General features: G+C 36.2%; 12 non-coding genes across 12 annotated transcripts; all 12 read left to right on the forward strand.

Moving 5' to 3' along the window:
* The first annotated feature begins 272 nt into the window (after positions 1-272).
* TRNAR-UCU (transfer RNA arginine (anticodon UCU)) lies at positions 273-362 on the forward strand. The gene is given in 2 exon segments: positions 273-309; positions 327-362. It is a non-coding gene; the product is annotated as a tRNA-Arg (tRNA).
* Positions 363-1,803: 1,441 nt separating this feature from the next.
* On the forward strand, positions 1,804-1,891 carry TRNAR-UCU (transfer RNA arginine (anticodon UCU)). Its single transcript is given in 2 exon segments — positions 1,804-1,840; positions 1,856-1,891. It is a non-coding gene; the product is annotated as a tRNA-Arg (tRNA).
* Positions 1,892-2,566: 675 nt separating this feature from the next.
* TRNAR-UCU (transfer RNA arginine (anticodon UCU)) lies at positions 2,567-2,656 on the forward strand. The gene is given in 2 exon segments: positions 2,567-2,603; positions 2,621-2,656. It is a non-coding gene; the product is annotated as a tRNA-Arg (tRNA).
* Positions 2,657-5,627: 2,971 nt separating this feature from the next.
* Positions 5,628-5,717, forward strand: TRNAR-UCU (transfer RNA arginine (anticodon UCU)). The gene is given in 2 exon segments: positions 5,628-5,664; positions 5,682-5,717. It is a non-coding gene; the product is annotated as a tRNA-Arg (tRNA).
* Positions 5,718-6,393: 676 nt separating this feature from the next.
* Positions 6,394-6,483, forward strand: TRNAR-UCU (transfer RNA arginine (anticodon UCU)). Its single transcript is given in 2 exon segments — positions 6,394-6,430; positions 6,448-6,483. It is a non-coding gene; the product is annotated as a tRNA-Arg (tRNA).
* Positions 6,484-7,925: 1,442 nt separating this feature from the next.
* On the forward strand, positions 7,926-8,013 carry TRNAR-UCU (transfer RNA arginine (anticodon UCU)). Its single transcript is given in 2 exon segments — positions 7,926-7,962; positions 7,978-8,013. It is a non-coding gene; the product is annotated as a tRNA-Arg (tRNA).
* A 1,437-nt stretch (positions 8,014-9,450) lies between these two features.
* Positions 9,451-9,540, forward strand: TRNAR-UCU (transfer RNA arginine (anticodon UCU)). Its single transcript is given in 2 exon segments — positions 9,451-9,487; positions 9,505-9,540. It is a non-coding gene; the product is annotated as a tRNA-Arg (tRNA).
* A 676-nt stretch (positions 9,541-10,216) lies between these two features.
* Positions 10,217-10,306, forward strand: TRNAR-UCU (transfer RNA arginine (anticodon UCU)). The gene is given in 2 exon segments: positions 10,217-10,253; positions 10,271-10,306. It is a non-coding gene; the product is annotated as a tRNA-Arg (tRNA).
* A 1,441-nt stretch (positions 10,307-11,747) lies between these two features.
* On the forward strand, positions 11,748-11,835 carry TRNAR-UCU (transfer RNA arginine (anticodon UCU)). The gene is given in 2 exon segments: positions 11,748-11,784; positions 11,800-11,835. It is a non-coding gene; the product is annotated as a tRNA-Arg (tRNA).
* A 675-nt stretch (positions 11,836-12,510) lies between these two features.
* TRNAR-UCU (transfer RNA arginine (anticodon UCU)) lies at positions 12,511-12,600 on the forward strand. The gene is given in 2 exon segments: positions 12,511-12,547; positions 12,565-12,600. It is a non-coding gene; the product is annotated as a tRNA-Arg (tRNA).
* Positions 12,601-13,276: 676 nt separating this feature from the next.
* TRNAR-UCU (transfer RNA arginine (anticodon UCU)) lies at positions 13,277-13,366 on the forward strand. The gene is given in 2 exon segments: positions 13,277-13,313; positions 13,331-13,366. It is a non-coding gene; the product is annotated as a tRNA-Arg (tRNA).
* A 2,205-nt stretch (positions 13,367-15,571) lies between these two features.
* On the forward strand, positions 15,572-15,661 carry TRNAR-UCU (transfer RNA arginine (anticodon UCU)). Its single transcript is given in 2 exon segments — positions 15,572-15,608; positions 15,626-15,661. It is a non-coding gene; the product is annotated as a tRNA-Arg (tRNA).
* The last annotated feature ends 665 nt before the right edge of the window (positions 15,662-16,326 follow it).

Raw genomic sequence — 16,326 nt, forward strand, 5'->3', positions numbered from 1 at the left:
GTTCTTTTTTATTAAGGTATGGAATTGTTGTCCAAACCAATTCACTTGGCAAGAAAATACTGTAATACCCTATTCTCTGAATTTCTCCCCAAGCGAACAAAGGTGTAGTTCAAGGTTTCACCCAGAAGTGTGATTCTTCTACAGACATTTTATGTTTCAGAAAACAATTATTCTTTCTTGTATCCCAGAAGGCTTGATAATATGATGTGAAGTAAACATTGGATTGACAAAACTTCGATCATCCCTTACTGTACGCAAGTGGATTTTTATCTGGCTCTGTGGCGCAATGGATAGCGCGTTGGACTTCTAAGTAAACGTGCAAAGTCATTCAAAGGTTGTGGGTTTGAATCCCACCAGAGTCGCATTTTTGACTTTCTTATTCAAACAAGGAACATTATGCATGTGAGGAATGTCTATTTTTGGCCGATGCTTTAATCTTAGTATTTTACCCAAGTTGAACCTCTGTATCTAATACAGCATGCAACTGAATCAAAAGCAGTCTGCCTTCCATTGCAACAGGAACATATTGCTCATAAGCAATACAACATCACTGCCAGAAACTTTGCACTTTCCTAATGTATCCTTCCTTCAGAAACATTGTCTTTATAATAGCTGTAAATGAGATAGACCAAAAACACGACACCCTACACTCAGACATTTGTTTCTAGCGACATATAAAGTAAAATCTTCTTTCAAAGCTATTTATGGTATATTCTCTTTGTGTTTTTGTATTGTTAACCAATTGTATGGCTGCACTTTTTATCCAGTTCTTTTCTATTAAGGTATGGAATTGTTGTCCAAACGTATTCAGTTTGCAAGAAAATACAGTAATACCCTATTCTCCTAATTTATCCCTAAAGGAACAAAGGTGTAGTTCAAGGTTTCACCCAGAAGTGTGATTCTTCTACAGACATTTTATGTTTCAGAAAACAATTATTCTTTCTTGTATCGCAGAAGGCTTGATAATATGATGTGAAGTAAACACTGGATTGACAAAACTTCGATCATCCCTTACTGTACTCAAGTGGATTTTCATCTGGCTCTGTGGCGCAGTGGATAGCGCGTTGGACTTCTAATTGACTTGGCAAAGTCATTCAAAGGTTGTGGGTTCGATCCCACCAGAGTTGCATTTTTTACTTTCTTATTCAAACAAGGAACATTATGCATGTGAGGAATGTTTATTTTTGGCCGATGCTTTAATCTTAGTATTTGACCCAAGTTGAACCTATGTATCTAATACAGCATGCAACTGAATCGAAAGCAGTCTGACTTCCATTGCAACAGGAACATATTGCTCATAAGCAATACAACATCACTGCCAGAAACCTGGCACTTTTCTAATGTATCCTTCCTTCAGAAACATTGTCTTTATAATAGCTGTAAATGAGATAGACCAAAAACACGACACCCTACACTCAGACATTTGTTTCTAGCGACATATAAAGTAAAATCTTCTTTCAAAGCTATTAATGGTATATTCTCTTTGTGTTTTTGTATTGTTAACCAATTGTATGTCTGCACTTTTTATCCAGTTCTTTTTATTAAGGTATGGAATTGTTGTCCAAACGTGTTCAGTTTGCAAGAAAATACAGTAATAACCTATTCTCCGAATTTCTCCCCAAGCGAACAAAGGTGCAGTTCAAGGTTTCACCCCGAACTGCGATTCTTGCTACAGACATTTTATGTTTCAGAAAACAATCATTCTTTCATGTATCCCAGAAGGCTTGATAATATGATGTGAAGTAAACACTGGATTGACAAAACTTCGATCATCCCTTAATGTACGAAAGTCGGTTTTCGTATGGCTCTGTGGCGCAATGGATAGCGCGTTGGACTTCTAAGTGAATTGGCAGTCATTCAAAGGTTGTGGGTTCGAATCCCACCAGAGTCGCTTTTTTACTTTCTTATTCAAACAAGGAACATTATGCATGTGAGGAATGTTTATTTTTGGCCGATGCTTTAATCTTAGTATTTGACCCAAGTTGAACCTATGTATCTAATACAGCATGCAACTGAATCAAAAGCAGTCTGCCTTCCATTGCAACAGGAACATATTGCTCATAAGTAATACACCATTACTGCCACAAACTTGGCACTTTTCTAATGTATCCTTCCTTCAGAAACATTGTCTTTATAATAGCTGTAAATGAGATAGACCAAAAACACGACACCCTACACTCAGACATTTGTTTCTAGCGACATATAAAGTAAAATCTTCTTTCAAAGCTATTTATGGTATATTCTCTTTGTGTTTTTGTATTGTTAACCAATTGTATGTCTGCACTTTTTATCCAGTTCTTTTTTATTAAGGTATGGAATTGTTGTCCAAACCAATTCACTTGGCAAGAATATACTGTATTACCCTATTCTCTGAATTTCTCCCCAAGCGAACAAAGGTGTAGTTCAAGGTTTCACCCAGAAGTGTGATTCTTCTACAGACATTTTATGTTTCAGAAAACAATTATTCTTTCTTGTATCCCAGAAGGCTTGATAATATGATGTGAAGTAAACATTGGATTGACAAAACTTCGATCATCCCTTACTGTACGCAAGTGGATTTTTATCTGGCTCTGTGGCGCAATGGATAGCGCGTTGGACTTCTAAATGAACGTGCAAAGTCATTCAAAGGTTGTGGGTTTGAATCCCACCAGAGTCGCATTTTTGACTTTCTTATTCAAACAAGGAACATTATGCATGTGAGGAATGTCTATTTTTGGCCGATGCTTTAATCTTAGTATTTGACCCAAGTTGAACCTATGTATCTAATACAGCATGCAACTGAATCAAAAGCAGTCTGCCTTCCATTGCAACAGGAACATATTGCTCATAAGCAATACAACATTACTGCCAGAAACTTTGCACTTTCCTAATGTATCCTTCCTTCAGAAACATTGTCTTTATAATAGCTGTAAATGAGATAGACCAAAAACACGACACCCTACACTCAGACATTTGTTTCTAGCGACATATAAAGTAAAATCTTCTTTCAAAGCTATTTATGGTATATTCTCTTTGTGTTTTTGTATTGTTAACCAATTGTATGGCTGCACTTTTTATCCAGTTCTTTTCTATTAAGGTATGGAATTGTTGTCCAAACGTATTCAGTTTGCAAGAAAATACAGTAATACCCTATTCTCCGAATTTATCCCTAAAGGAACAAAGGTGTAGTTCAAGGTTTCACCCAGAAGTGTGATTCTTCTACAGACATTTTATGTTTCAGAAAACAATTATTCTTTCTTGTATCCCAGAAGGCTTGATAATATGATGTGAAGTAAACAATGGATTGACAAAACTTCGATCATCCCTTAATTTACGCAAATTGATTTTCATCTGGCTCTGTGGCGCAATGGATAGCACATTGGACTTCTAAGTGAACTGGCAAAGTCATTGAAAGGTTGTGGGTTCGAATCCCACCAGAGTCGCATTTTTTACTTTCTTATTCAAACAAGGAACATTATGCATGTGAGGAATGTTTATTTTTGGCCGATGCTTTAATCTTAGTATTTGACCCAAGTTGAACCTATGTATCTAATACAGCATGCAACTGAATCGAAAGCAGTCTGCCTTCCTTTGCAACAGGAACATATTGCTCATAAGCAATACAACATTACTGCCACAAACTTGGCACTTTTCTAATGTATCCTTCCTTCAGAAACATTGTCTTTATAATAGCTGTAAATGAGATAGACCAAAAACACGACACCCTACACTCAGACATTTGTTTCTAGCGACATATAAAGTAAAATCTTCTTTCAAAGCTATTTATGGTATATTCTCTTTGTGTTTTTGTATTGTTAACCAATTGTATGTCTGCACTTTTTATCCAGTTCTTTTTTATTAAGGTATGGAATTGTTGTCCAAACGTATTCAGTTTGCAAGAAAATACAGTAATGCCCTATTCTCCGAATTTATCCCTAAAGGAACAAAGGTGTAGTTCAAGGTTTCACCCAGAAGTGTGATTCTTCTACAGACATTTTATGTTTCAGAAAACAATTATTCTTTCTTGTATCGCAGAAGGCTTGATAATATGATGTGAAGTAAACACTGGATTGACAAAACTTCGATCATCCCTTACTGTACTCAAGTGGATTTTCATCTGGCTCTGTGGCGCAGTGGATAGCGCGTTGGACTTCTAATTGACTTGGCAAAGTCATTCAAAGGTTGTGGGTTCGATCCCACCAGAGTTGCATTTTTTACTTTCTTATTCAAACAAGGAACATTATGCATGTGAGGAATGTTTATTTTTGGCCGATGCTTTAATCTTAGTATTTGACCCAAGTTGAACCTATGTATCTAATACAGCATGCAACTGAATCGAAAGCAGTCTGACTTCCATTGCAACAGGAACATATTGCTCATAAGCAATACAACATCACTGCCAGAAACCTGGCACTTTTCTAATGTATCCTTCCTTCAGAAACATTGTCTTTATAATAGCTGTAAATGAGATAGACCAAAAACACGACACCCTACACTCAGACATTTGTTTCTAGCGACATATAAAGTAAAATCTTCTTTCAAAGCTATTAATGGTATATTCTCTTTGTGTTTTTGTATTGTTAACCAATTGTATGTCTGCACTTTTTATCCAGTTCTTTTTTATTAAGGTATGGAATTGTTGTCCAAACGTATTCAGTTTGCAAGAAAATACAGTAATAACCTATTCTCCGAATTTCTCCCCAAGCGAACAAAGGTGCAGTTCAAGGTTTCACCCCGAACTGCGATTCTTGCTACAGACATTTTATGTTTCAGAAAACAATCATTCTTTCATGTATCCCAGAAGGCTTGATAATATGTTGTGAAGTAAACACTGGATTGACAAAACTTCGATCATCCCTTAATGTACGAAAGTCGGTTTTCATATGGCTCTGTGGCGCAATGGATAGCGCGTTGGACTTCTAAGTGAATTGGCAGTCATTCAAAGGTTGTGGGTACGAATCCCACCAGAGTCGCTTTTTTACTTTCTTATTCAAACAAGGAACATTATGCATGTGAGGAATGTTTATTTTTGGCCGATGCTTTAATCTTAGTATTTGACCCAAGTTGAACCTATGTATCTAATACAGCATGCAACTGAATCAAAAGCAGTCTGCCTTCCATTGCAACAGGAACATATTGCTCATAAGTAATACAACATTACTGCCACAAACTTGGCACTTTTCTAATGTATCCTTCCTTCAGAAACATTGTCTTTATAATAGCTGTAAATGAGATAGACCAAAAACACGACACCCTACACTCAGACATTTGTTTCTAGCGACATATAAAGTAAAATCTTCTTTCAAAGCTATTTATGGTATATTCTCTTTGTGTTTTTGTATTGTTAACCAATTGTATGTCTGCACTTTTTATCCAGTTCTTTTTTATTAAGGTATGGAATTGTTGTCCAAACCAATTCACTTGGCAAGAATATACTGTATTACCCTATTCTCTGAATTTCTCCCCAAGCGAACAAAGGTGTAGTTCAAGGTTTCACCCAGAAGTTTGATTCTTCTACAGACATTTTATGTTTCAGAAAACAATTATTCTTTCTTGTATCCCAGAAGGCTTGATAATATGATGTGAAGTAAACATTGGATTGACAAAACTTCGATCATCCCTTACTGTACGCAAGTGGATTTTTATCTGGCTCTGTGGCGCAATGGATAGCGCGTTGGACTTCTAAGTGAACGTGCAAAGTCATTCAAAGGTTGTGGGTTTGAATCCCACCAGAGTCGCATTTTTGACTTTCTTATTCAAACAAGGAACATTATGCATGTGAGGAATGTCTATTTTTGGCCGATGCTTTAATCTTAGTATTTGACCCAAGTTGAACCTATGTATCTAATACAGCATGCAACTGAATCAAAAGCAGTCTGCCTTCCATTGCAACAGGAACATATTGCTCATAAGCAATACAACATTACTGCCACAAACTTTGCACTTTCCTAATGTATCCTTCCTTCAGAAACATTGTCTTTATAATAGCTGTAAATGAGATAGACCAAAAACACGACACCCTACACTCAGACATTTGTTTCTAGCGACATATAAAGTAAAATCTTCTTTCAAAGCTATTTATGGTATATTCTCTTTGTGTTTTTGTATTGTTAACCAATTGTATGGCTGCACTTTTTATCCAGTTCTTTTCTATTAAGGTATGGAATTGTTGTCCAAACGTATTCAGTTTGCAAGAAAATACAGTAATACCCTATTCTCCGAATTTATCCCTAAAGGAACAAAGTTGTAGTTCAAGGTTTCACCCAGAAGTGTGATTCTTCTACAGACATTTTATGTTTCAGAAAACAATTATTATTTCTTGTATCCCAGAAGGCTTGATAATATGATGTGAAGTAAACACTGGATTGACAAAACTTCGATCATCCCTTAATTTACGCAAGTTGGTTTTCATCTGGCTCTGTGGCGCAATGGATAGCGCGTTGGACTTCTAAGTGAATTGGCAAAGTCATTCAAAGGTTGTGGGTTCGAATCCCACCAGAGTCGCATTTTTTACTTTCTTATTCAAACAAGGAACATTATGCATGTGAGGAATGTTTATTTTTGGCCGATGCTTTAATCTTAGTATTTGACCCAAGTTGGACCTATGTATCTGATACAGCATGCAACTGAATCAAAAGCAGTCTGCCTTCCATTGCAACAGGAACATATTGCTCATAAGCAATACAACATCACTGCCAGAAACATTGCACTTTCCTAATGTATCCTTCCTTCAGAAACATTGTCTTTATAATAGTGTAAATGAGATAGACCAAAAACACGACACCCTACACTCAGACATTTGTTTCTAGCGACATATAAAGTAAAATCTTCTTTCAAAGCTATTTATGGTATATTCTCTTTGTGTTTTTGTATTGTTAACCAATTGTATGGCTGCACTTTTTATCCAGTTCTTTTCTATTAAGGTATGGAATTGTTGTCCAAACGTATTCAGTTTGCAAGAAAATACAGTAATACCCTATTCTCCGAATTTATCCCTAAAGGAACAAAGGTGTAGTTCAAGGTTTCACCCAGAAGTGTGATTCTTCTACAGACATTTTATGTTTCAGAAAACAATTATTCTTTCTTGTATCCCAGAAGGCTTGATAATATGATGTGAAGTAAACACTGGATTGACAAAACTTCGATCATTCCTTAATTTACGCAAGTTGATTTTCATCTGGCTCTGTGGCGCAATGTATAGCGCGTTGGACTTCTAAGTGAATTGGCAAAGTCATTCAAAGGTTGTGGGTTCGAATCCCACCAGAGTCGCATTTTTTACTTTCTTATTCAAACAAGGAACATTATGCATGTGAGGAATGTTTATTTTTGGCCGATGCTTTAATCTCAGTATTTGACCCAAGTTGAATCTATGTATCGAATACAGCATGCAACTGAATCAAAAGCAGTCTGCCTTCCATTGCAACAGGAACATATTGCTCATAAGCAATACAACATCACTGCCAGAAACTTGGCACTTTTCTAATGTATCCTTCCTTCAGAAACATTGTCTTTATAATAGCTGTAAATGAGATAGACCAAAAACACGACACCCTACACTCAGACATTTGTTTCTAGCGACATATAAAGTAAAATCTTCTTTCAAAGCTATTAATGGTATATTCTCTTTGTGTTTTTGTATTGTTAACCAATTGTATGTCTGCACTTTTTATCCAGTTCTTTTTTATTAAGGTATGGAATTGTTGTCCAAACGTATTCAGTTTGCAAGAAAATACAGTAATAACCTATTCTCCGAATTTCTCCCCAAGCGAACAAAGGTGCAGTTCAAGGTTTCACCCCGAACTGCGATTCTTGCTACAGACATTTTATGTTTCAGAAAACAATCATTCTTTCATGTATCCCAGAAGGCTTGATAATATGATGTGAAGTAAACACTGGATTGACAAAACTTCGATCATCCCTTAATGTACGAAAGTCGATTTTCATATGGCTCTGTGGCGCAATGGATAGCGCGTTGGACTTCTAAGTGAATTGGCAGTCATTCAAAGGTTGTGGGTTCGAATCCCACCAGAGTCGCTTTTTTACTTTCTTATTCAAACAAGGAACATTATGCATGTGAGGAATGTTTATTTTTGGCCGATGCTTTAATCTTAGTATTTGACCCAAGTTGAACCTATGTATCTAATACAGCATGCAACTGAATCGAAAGCAGTCTGCCTTCCTTTGCAACAGGAACTTATTGCTCATAAGCAATACAACATTACTGCCACAAACTTGGCACTTTTCTAATGTATCCTTCCTTCAGAAACATTGTCTTTATAATAGCTGTAAATGAGATAGACCAAAAACACGACACCCTACACTCAGACATTTGTTTCTAGCGACATATAAAGTAAAATCTTCTTTCAAAGCTATTTATGGTATATTCTCTTTGTGTTTTTGTATTGTTAACCAATTGTATGTCTGCACTTTTTATCCAGTTCTTTTTTATTAAGGTATGGAATTGTTGTCCAAACATATTCACTTGGCAAGAAAATACTGTAATACCCTATTCTCTGAATTTCTCCCCAAGCGAACAAAGGTGCAGTTCAAGGTTTCACACAGAAGTGTGATTCTAGCTACAGACATTTTATGTTTCAGAAAACAATCATTCTTTCATGTATCCCAGAAGGCTTGATAATGTGATGTGAAGTAAACACTGGATTGACAAAACTTCGATCATCCCTTACTGTACGCAAGTGGATTTTCATCTGGCTTTGTGGCGCAATGGATGTTGGACTTCTAAGTGAATTGACAAAGTCATTCAAAGGTTGTGGGTTCGAATCCCACCAGAGTCGCATTTTTTACTTTCTTATTCAAACAAGGAACATTATGCATGTGAGGAATGTTTATTTTTGGCCGATGCTTTAATCTTAGTATTTGACCCAAGTTGAACCTATGTATCTAATACAGCATGCAACTGAATCAAAAGCAGTCTGCCTTCCATTGCAACAGGAACATATTGCTCATAAGTAATACAACATTACTGCCACAAACTTGGCACTTTTCTAATGTATCCTTCCTTCAGAAACATTGTCTTTATAATAGCTGTAAATGGGATAGACCAAAAACACGACACCCTACACTCAGACATTTGTTTCTAGCGACATATAAAGTAAAATCTTCTTTCAAAGCTATTTATGGTATATTCTCTTTGTGTTTTTGTATTGTTAACCAATTGTATGTCTGCACTTTTTATCCAGTTCTTTTTTATTAAGGTATGGAATTGTTGTCCAAACCAATTCACTTGGCAAGAAAATACTGTAATACCCTATTCTCTGAATTTCTCCCCAAGCGAACAAAGGTGTAGTTCAAGGTTTCACCCAGAAGTGTGATTCTTCTACAGACATTTTATGTTTCAGAAAACAATTATTCTTTCTTGTATCCCAGAAGGCTTGATAATATGATGTGAAGTAAACATTGGATTGACAAAACTTCGATCATCCCTTACTGTACGCAAGTGGATTTTTATCTGGCTCTGTGGCGCAATGGATAGCGCGTTGGACTTCTAAGTAAACGTGCAAAGTCATTCAAAGGTTGTGGGTTTGAATCCCACCAGAGTCGCATTTTTGACTTTCTTATTCAAACAAGGAACATTATGCATGTGAGGAATGTCTATTTTTGGCCGATGCTTTAATCTTAGTATTTGACCCAAGTTGAACCTATGTATCTAATACAGCATGCAACTGAATCAAAAGCAGTCTGCCTTCCATTGCAACAGGAACATATTGCTCATAAGCAATACAACATCACTGCCAGAAACATTGCACTTTCCTAATGTATCCTTCCTTCAGAAACATTGTCTTTATAATAGCTGTAAATGAGATAGACCAAAAACACGACACCCTACACTCAGACATTTGTTTCTAGCGACATATAAAGTAAAATCTTCTTTCAAAGCTATTTATGGTATATTCTCTTTGTGTTTTTGTATTGTTAACCAATTGTATGTCTGCACTTTTTATCCAGTTCTTTTTTATTAAGGTATGGAATTGTTGTCCAAACCAATTCACTTGGCAAGAAAATACTGTAATACCCTATTCTCTGAATTTCTCCCCAAGCGAACAAAGGTGTAGTTCAAGGTTTCACCCAGAAGTGTGATTCTTCTACAGACATTTTATGTTTCAGAAAACAATTATTCTTTCTTGTATCCCAGAAGGCTTGATAATATGATGTGAAGTAAACATTGGATTGACAAAACTTCGATCATCCCTTACTGTACGCAAGTGGATTTTTATCTGGCTCTGTGGCGCAATGGATAGCGCGTTGGACTTCTAAGTAAACGTGCAAAGTCATTCAAAGGTTGTGGGTTTGAATCCCACCAGAGTCGCATTTTTGACTTTCTTATTCAAACAAGGAACATTATGCATGTGAGGAATGTCTATTTTTGGCCGATGCTTTAATCTTAGTATTTTACCCAAGTTGAACCTCTGTATCTAATACAGCATGCAACTGAATCAAAAGCAGTCTGCCTTCCATTGCAACAGGAACATATTGCTCATAAGCAATACAACATCACTGCCAGAAACTTTGCACTTTCCTAATGTATCCTTCCTTCAGAAACATTGTCTTTATAATAGCTGTAAATGAGATAGACCAAAAAAACGACACCCTACACTCAGACATTTGTTTCTAGCGACATATAAAGTAAAATCTTCTTTCAAAGCTATTTATGGTATATTCTCTTTGTGTTTTTGTATTGTTAACCAATTGTATGGCTGCACTTTTTATCCAGTTCTTTTCTATTAAGGTATGGAATTGTTGTCCAAACGTATTCAGTTTGCAAGAAAATACAGTAATACCCTATTCTCCTAATTTATCCCTAAAGGAACAAAGGTGTAGTTCAAGGTTTCACCCAGAAGTGTGATTCTTCTACAGACATTTTATGTTTCAGAAAACAATTATTCTTTCTTGTATCGCAGAAGGCTTGATAATATGATGTGAAGTAAACACTGGATTGACAAAACTTCGATCATCCCTTACTGTACTCAAGTGGATTTTCATCTGGCTCTGTGGCGCAGTGGATAGCGCGTTGGACTTCTAATTGACTTGGCAAAGTCATTCAAAGGTTGTGGGTTCGATCCCACCAGAGTTGCATTTTTTACTTTCTTATTCAAACAAGGAACATTATGCATGTGAGGAATGTTTATTTTTGGCCGATGCTTTAATCTTAGTATTTGACCCAAGTTGAACCTATGTATCTAATACAGCATGCAACTGAATCGAAAGCAGTCTGACTTCCATTGCAACAGGAACATATTGCTCATAAGCAATACAACATCACTGCCAGAAACCTGGCACTTTTCTAATGTATCCTTCCTTCAGAAACATTGTCTTTATAATAGCTGTAAATGAGATAGACCAAAAACACGACACCCTACACTCAGACATTTGTTTCTAGCGACATATAAAGTAAAATCTTCTTTCAAAGCTATTAATGGTATATTCTCTTTGTGTTTTTGTATTGTTAACCAATTGTATGTCTGCACTTTTTATCCAGTTCTTTTTATTAAGGTATGGAATTGTTGTCCAAACGTGTTCAGTTTGCAAGAAAATACAGTAATAACCTATTCTCCGAATTTCTCCCCAAGCGAACAAAGGTGCAGTTCAAGGTTTCACCCCGAACTGCGATTCTTGCTACAGACATTTTATGTTTCAGAAAACAATCATTCTTTCATGTATCCCAGAAGGCTTGATAATATGATGTGAAGTAAACACTGGATTGACAAAACTTCGATCATCCCTTAATGTACGAAAGTCGGTTTTCGTATGGCTCTGTGGCGCAATGGATAGCGCGTTGGACTTCTAAGTGAATTGGCAGTCATTCAAAGGTTGTGGGTTCGAATCCCACCAGAGTCGCTTTTTTACTTTCTTATTCAAACAAGGAACATTATGCATGTGAGGAATGTTTATTTTTGGCCGATGCTTTAATCTTAGTATTTGACCCAAGTTGAACCTATGTATCTAATACAGCATGCAACTGAATCAAAAGCAGTCTGCCTTCCATTGCAACAGGAACATATTGCTCATAAGTAATACACCATTACTGCCACAAACTTGGCACTTTTCTAATGTATCCTTCCTTCAGAAACATTGTCTTTATAATAGCTGTAAATGAGATAGACCAAAAACACGACACCCTACACTCAGACATTTGTTTCTAGCGACATATAAAGTAAAATCTTCTTTCAAAGCTATTTATGGTATATTCTCTTTGTGTTTTTGTATTGTTAACCAATTGTATGTCTGCACTTTTTATCCAGTTCTTTTTTATTAAGGTATGGAATTGTTGTCCAAACCAATTCACTTGGCAAGAATATACTGTATTACCCTATTCTCTGAATTTCTCCCCAAGCGAACAAAGGTGTAGTTCAAGGTTTCACCCAGAAGTGTGATTCTTCTACAGACATTTTATGTTTCAGAAAACAATTATTCTTTCTTGTATCCCAGAAGGCTTGATAATATGATGTGAAGTAAACATTGGATTGACAAAACTTCGATCATCCCTTACTGTACGCAAGTGGATTTTTATCTGGCTCTGTGGCGCAATGGATAGCGCGTTGGACTTCTAAATGAACGTGCAAAGTCATTCAAAGGTTGTGGGTTTGAATCCCACCAGAGTCGCATTTTTGACTTTCTTATTCAAACAAGGAACATTATGCATGTGAGGAATGTCTATTTTTGGCCGATGCTTTAATCTTAGTATTTGACCCAAGTTGAACCTATGTATCTAATACAGCATGCAACTGAATCAAAAGCAGTCTGCCTTCCATTGCAACAGGAACATATTGCTCATAAGCAATACAACATTACTGCCAGAAACTTTGCACTTTCCTAATGTATCCTTCCTTCAGAAACATTGTCTTTATAATAGCTGTAAATGAGATAGACCAAAAACACGACACCCTACACTCAGACATTTGTTTCTAGCGACATATAAAGTAAAATCTTCTTTCAAAGCTATTTATGGTATATTCTCTTTGTGTTTTTGTATTGTTAACCAATTGTATGGCTGCACTTTTTATCCAGTTCTTTTCTATTAAGGTATGGAATTGTTGTCCAAACGTATTCAGTTTGCAAGAAAATACAGTAATACCCTATTCTCCGAATTTATCCCTAAAGGAACAAAGGTGTAGTTCAAGGTTTCACCCAGAAGTGTGATTCTTCTACAGACATTTTATGTTTCAGAAAACAATTATTCTTTCTTGTATCCCAGAAGGCTTGATAATATGATGTGAAGTAAACAATGGATTGACAAAACTTCGATCATCCCTTAATTTACGCAAATTGATTTTCATCTGGCTCTGTGGCGCAATGGATAGCGCATTGGACTTCTAAGTGAACTGGCAAAGTCATTGAAAGGTTGTGGGTTCGAATCCCACCAGAGTCGCATTTTTTACTTTCTTATTCAAACAAGGAACATTATGCATGTGAGGAATGTTTATTTTTGGCCGATGCTTTAATCTTAGTATTTGACCCAAGTTGAACCTATGTATCTAATACAGCATGCAACTGAATCGAAAGCAGTCTGCCTTCCTTTGCAACAGGAACATATTGCTCATAAGCAATACAACATTACTGCCACAAACTTGGCACTTTTCTAATGTATCCTTCCTTCAGAAACATTGTCTTTATAATAGCTGTAAATGAGATAGACCAAAAACACGACACCCTACACTCAGACATTTGTTTCTAGCGACATATAAAGTAAAATCTTCTTTCAAAGCTATTTATGGTATATTCTCTTTGTGTTTTTGTATTGTTAACCAATTGTATGTCTGCACTTTTTATCCAGTTCTTTTTTATTAAGGTATGGAATTGTTGTCCAAACGTATTCAGTTTGCAAGAAAATACAGTAATGCCCTATTCTCCGAATTTATCCCTAAAGGAACAAAGGTGTAGTTCAAGGTTTCACCCAGAAGTGTGATTCTTCTACAGACATTTTATGTTTCAGAAAACAATTATTCTTTCTTGTATCGCAGAAGGCTTGATAATATGATGTGAAGTAAACACTGGATTGACAAAACTTCGATCATCCCTTACTGTACTCAAGTGGATTTTCATCTGGCTCTGTGGCGCAGTGGATAGCGCGTTGGACTTCTAATTGACTTGGCAAAGTCATTCAAAGGTTGTGGGTTCGATCCCACCAGAGTTGCATTTTTTACTTTCTTATTCAAACAAGGAACATTATGCATGTGAGGAATGTTTATTTTTGGCCGATGCTTTAATCTTAGTATTTGACCCAAGTTGAACCTATGTATCTAATACAGCATGCAACTGAATCGAAAGCAGTCTGACTTCCATTGCAACAGGAACATATTGCTCATAAGCAATACAACATCACTGCCAGAAACCTGGCACTTTTCTAATGTATCCTTCCTTCAGAAACATTGTCTTTATAATAGCTGTAAATGAGATAGACCAAAAACACGACACCCTACACTCAGACATTTGTTTCTAGCGACATATAAAGTAAAATCTTCTTTCAAAGCTATTAATGGTATATTCTCTTTGTGTTTTTGTATTGTTAACCAATTGTATGTCTGCACTTTTTATCCAGTTCTTTTTTATTAAGGTATGGAATTGTTGTCCAAACGTATTCAGTTTGCAAGAAAATACAGTAATAACCTATTCTCCGAATTTCTCCCCAAGCGAACAAAGGTGCAGTTCAAGGTTTCACCCCGAACTGCGATTCTTGCTACAGACATTTTATGTTTCAGAAAACAATCATTCTTTCATGTATCCCAGAAGGCTTGATAATATGTTGTGAAGTAAACACTGGATTGACAAAACTTCGATCATCCCTTAATGTACGAAAGTCGGTTTTCATATGGCTCTGTGGCGCAATGGATAGCGCGTTGGACTTCTAAGTGAATTGGCAGTCATTCAAAGGTTGTGGGTACGAATCCCACCAGAGTCGCTTTTTTACTTTCTTATTCAAACAAGGAACATTATGCATGTGAGGAATGTTTATTTTTGGCCGATGCTTTAATCTTAGTATTTGACCCAAGTTGAACCTATGTATCTAATACAGCATGCAACTGAATCAAAAGCAGTCTGCCTTCCATTGCAACAGGAACATATTGCTCATAAGTAATACAACATTACTGCCACAAACTTGGCACTTTTCTAATGTATCCTTCCTTCAGAAACATTGTCTTTATAATAGCTGTAAATGAGATAGACCAAAAACACGACACCCTACACTCAGACATTTGTTTCTAGCGACATATAAAGTAAAATCTTCTTTCAAAGCTATTTATGGTATATTCTCTTTGTGTTTTTGTATTGTTAACCAATTGTATGTCTGCACTTTTTATCCAGTTCTTTTTTATTAAGGTATGGAATTGTTGTCCAAACCAATTCACTTGGCAAGAATATACTGTATTACCCTATTCTCTGAATTTCTCCCCAAGCGAACAAAGGTGTAGTTCAAGGTTTCACCCAGAAGTTTGATTCTTCTACAGACATTTTATGTTTCAGAAAACAATTATTCTTTCTTGTATCCCAGAAGGCTTGATAATATGATGTGAAGTAAACATTGGATTGACAAAACTTCGATCATCCCTTACTGTACGCAAGTGGATTTTTATCTGGCTCTGTGGCGCAATGGATAGCGCGTTGGACTTCTAAGTGAACGTGCAAAGTCATTCAAAGGTTGTGGGTTTGAATCCCACCAGAGTCGCATTTTTGACTTTCTTATTCAAACAAGGAACATTATGCATGTGAGGAATGTCTATTTTTGGCCGATGCTTTAATCTTAGTATTTGACCCAAGTTGAACCTATGTATCTAATACAGCATGCAACTGAATCAAAAGCAGTCTGCCTTCCATTGCAACAGGAACATATTGCTCATAAGCAATACAACATTACTGCCACAAACTTTGCACTTTCCTAATGTATCCTTCCTTCAGAAACATTGTCTTTATAATAGCTGTAAATGAGATAGACCAAAAACACGACACCCTACACTCAGACATTTGTTTCTAGCGACATATAAAGTAAAATCTTCTTTCAAAGCTATTTATGGTATATTCTCTTTGTGTTTTTGTATTGTTAACCAATTGTATGGCTGCACTTTTTATCCAGTTCTTTTCTATTAAGGTATGGAATTGTTGTCCAAACGTATTCAGTTTGCAAGAAAATACAGTAATACCCTATTCTCCGAATTTATCCCTAAAGGAACAAAGTTGTAGTTCAAGGTTTCACCCAGAAGTGTGATTCTTCTACAGACATTTTATGTTTCAGAAAACAATTATTATTTCTTGTATCCCAGAAGGCTTGATAATATGATGTGAAGTAAACACTGGATTGACAAAACTTCGATCATCCCTTAATTTACGCAAGTT

This window comes from Ambystoma mexicanum (genome assembly GCF_040938575.1).
Source record: "Ambystoma mexicanum isolate Mex_15411 chromosome 12 unlocalized genomic scaffold, UKY_AmexF1_1 Mex_chr12_unloc.1, whole genome shotgun sequence".
In the NCBI taxonomy this organism is placed as follows: Eukaryota; Metazoa; Chordata; class Amphibia; order Caudata; family Ambystomatidae; genus Ambystoma; species Ambystoma mexicanum.